Consider the following 4,098-nt stretch of genomic DNA (forward strand, 5'->3'; position numbering starts at 1 on the left):
CTTTCTGTAATTAGGAAATGTGACAGCCAATTTGCACATAGTAAGTTCCCTCAAACAGCAAGGAAGTAAATAATCTGGTGGAGGTTGGTTGAGACATAAATATTGGCTAGGACACTGGGGAGAACTCTCTTGCTCTTCTTTGAAACAGTGGACATAGAATCTTTTGCATCCACCTGAAAGGGCAGACAGGGTCTCAGTTCAATGTCTCATCAGAAAGCCAGCCCCTCTGACAATGCAGCACTCCCTCAGTCCTGGAACTGGAAGCGTCAGCCTAGATTATTTGCTCAAGTATCTAGAGTGAGGCTTGAAAGTATGGAATCGTAGAATCTTACATCAGATAAGGAGGTCATTCAGCCCATTGTGCCTGTGCCAGCTCTTGGAATTACCATCCAATTAGGTACTCCCCCTGCTCCTTTCCCCACAGCCCTGCAATCCTTTTCCTTTTCAGGTATAAATTCAATTTACTTTTGAAACTTTGTACACATGTGGTTAGCTAATAATTTTCATAATGCTGTTGATTGTTGAAGTTAATTAGTTAAACTAATATTGTTCAGATGATTCATGAACTCATAAAGATTGTGGCTGAGATGTTGCCGGCATGTGTGATGCATCATTAATGCAGGCAGCTTTGATTTGAAGGGAAGGCTGCACTAGTGTTGGGATAGATCTCAGGTGGAGAAACAGATCCGTGTCTGAGACTATTGCTGATCAATCACTTCTACTGGCTCCACTTGTCTCAGTTACAAATGAAAGGCTGACACACTAAATATCATAACTCGAATCAGGTCAACATTGAAGCTCACATATAAATAGATTGAAAGGAGAATTATTTAACAAATAGAAGAAAATCTACAAGGAGCATTGTCACCACTGGGATATTACTGGCAACATTTTCCAACAGGTGCCAAAATTTATATTGTTAAAAAAGAGAAAGAATACACAAGTCTTTTTGCTACAGTAAAAACTGAAAATGCTGGAAATACTGAGCAGATCTGGAGATGTCTGTACAAAGGAAAATAGGATTAAAATTTCAGGTTGATGACCTTTCTGTTAATTTCAAAAAATGTTCCCATCAATGGGGAATAATTTTCAATTGTCTGAGGAGATGTTAAATGACAGCACACAGCCCACATCACAGCTGATTCATACATGGTGGACCACACAGAATAATAGAAAAGCAAAATACTGCGGATGCTGGAAATCTGAAATAAAAAGAGAAAATGCTGGAAAAACTCAGTAGGCCTGACAGCATCTTTGGAGAAAGAAACAGAGTTAACATCCTGAAGAAGAGCCATAAATCTGTTTCTCTCTCCACAGATGCTGTCAGACCTGCTGTGTTTTTCCAGCATTTCCTGTTTATATCACGCAGAGTTACAGTTCTGTTCCAATCCTGATGTAGTAATTGGCCTATTCACGGTGAGTGATCTGCCAGGTAAATAATCATCATGGAGATATCCCACCTCACGTTGCTATAGCTACCATTTTAGTGCAGGCATGGGATATTTCCACTCAGAAGAAGAAGGGCAGCAGGTGCACAGGAACACAACACTTCCAAGTTCCCCCCAAGAGCCACACCATCCTGACTTGGAGCTATCCCACTGTTCCTTCACTGTCACTGAGTCACAATCCTGGAACTCCCTTCCTGACAGCACTATGAGTGTACTTACATCACACAACTGCAGTGGTTCAAGATCAGAGAATCACAGGATTGTTACAGTACAGAAGGAGGCCATTTGGCCCATCGTGTCTGCACCAGCTCTCCAAACGAGCAACTCAGTTAATGCCATTCTTCCCATAACCCTGAAAATTCTTCCTTTTCAGGTAACAATTTTATTCCCTTTTGAATACCTTGGTTGAATGTGCCTCCACCACACTCTCAGGCAGAACATTCCAAACCCTAACTACTCACTGCCTGAAAAAGTTTTTCCTCCTGTCTCTTTTGCTTCTTTTGCCAATTACTTTAATTCTGTGCCCTTTTGTTCTCAATTCTTTCACAAGTGGGAACAGTTTCTCCCTCTCTACTCTGTTCAGGCCACTCAAGATTTTGAATATCTCTATCAAATCTTCTCTCAGCCTTCATTTCTCCAAGGAAAACAGTCCCAACTTCTCCAATCTATCTTCAGAACTGAAGTTCCTCATCCCTGGAACAATTCTCATGAATCTTTTCTGCACCGTCTCTAATGCATTCAGATCATTCCTAAAGTGGGGTGCCCAGAACTGGAAACAATACTCCAGGCTGAGGCCCAAGTAGTACCTTACACAAGTCCAACATAACCTCCTCGCTCTTGTACTCTATGCCCCTATTAATAAAGCCCAGGATACCATGTTCTCTCTCCACCTGTCCTGCCACCTTCAATGACTAACATACATATACATCCAGGTCCCTCTGCTCCTGCAGCCCCTTTAGAATTGTACCCTTTATTTTATATGGTCTCTTCTTCTTACCAAAATGAATCACCTCACATTTCTCTGTGTTGAACTTCAACCTGTCCGCCCCTTCCATCAACTTGTCTATGTCCTTTTGAAGTTCTACACTATCCTCCTCATAGTTCACAATGCTTCCAAGTTTCATATCGTCTGCACATATTGAAATTGTGCCCTGTACACCAATGTCTAGGTGAGGAGGCAGCTCACTATCGTGTTCTCAAGGGCAATTAGGGATGGGGAATAAATGCTGGCCTTGCCACTGAAACTCACATCCCATGAACCAATAAAAAGAAAACTGTGTGGGACACAGTCAGGGACAGTAGTAATCCAGGGGCAGAATTTTACGCCAATCGGATTTTACATTCCAGCCAAAGTCAATGGAGTTTGCAATGGCTCACCACATTTAATGGTCCTGTCCCCATCACAATGGTGCTGTAAAATTCTGGCCCACATCTTTTCTCACACAATCATGCTGCTTAGGTGGGGAGAGTGAGAGATGCTCACCATGGAGTGAAGGGTTAAACAGCGAAGGGAGGTTTCCAACTCCACTCCAGCAGGCGTAACTAAAGAAGTAGTAGGTTGTAAATGGCACGGGGTTGCTTACTACCCTAGTTAAACCACTGTTACTCTGGCTGAGCTCCTGGGAAAGGTGACCAAAATACCTGTAGCAAATGGGAGCTGTTATATTTACATAGATTCTCAGGATGTCCTGAAGAATGTGACAGTCAGTGAATTACCTTCACAGTGAAGCCACAGTTGTTGTGTAGGGAAAAGCAATGGCTCGAGATGTAGAATATTTGGGTGGAGCTAAGAAGCAGCAAGGGGCAGCAAACTTTGGTAGGAGTTGTTTATAGGCCACCAAATAGTAGTGGTAACAGTACAAATCAAGAAAATAGATGTGCATGTAACAAGGTCAGTACCTTAATCATGGCAGACTTCAATCTACATCTAGACTGGGTAAATCTCATTTGCACTAATGCTGAGGAGGACAAATTCCTGGAATGTAAACACAATTGTTTTCTAGAACAACATGTTGAGGAACCAACTAGAGAACTGGCTATTTTAAATCTAGTATTGTGCAATGAGAAAGGGCTAAAGAATAATCTCATTGTAAGGGAGCCTTTAGGCAAGAATGACCATAATATGATAGAAGTTTACATGAAATTTGAAAATGATGTAGTTCAGTCCGAAACTAGAGTCTTTAATCTCAACAAAGGAAACTGCAAAGTTATAAGGGACAAGTTGGCTGAAGTAGATTGAAGAATTACATTAAAAAGTATGATGGTAGAAAGGCAATGGCTAGCAGTTAAAGAATTAATACAGGGTTTTCAAGAAATTTACATTCCATTAGGATACAAAAAGCTCGTAGAAAAAGTGATCCAACCATGGCTAACAAGAGAAGTTAAAGATTTTATTAGATTAAACGAAGAGGCTTATAAAGTTGTCAAGAAAAGTAATAAATCTGAGGATTGGAAGCATTTTAAAATTCAATATTAGAGAACCAAGAAATTGATAAAGTAAGATATAATAGAATATGAAATTAAACTAGCAAAGGACATAAAAACAGACGGTAAAAGCTTCTGTAGGTATGTAAAAAGGAAAAGATTAGTAAAGACAAATGTGGGCCCATTACAGGCAGAGAATGGAAAATTTATAATGGGGAATAACGAA

This window comes from Carcharodon carcharias, chromosome 31 (assembly GCF_017639515.1).
Source record: "Carcharodon carcharias isolate sCarCar2 chromosome 31, sCarCar2.pri, whole genome shotgun sequence".
Taxonomy (NCBI): Eukaryota; Metazoa; Chordata; class Chondrichthyes; order Lamniformes; family Lamnidae; genus Carcharodon; species Carcharodon carcharias.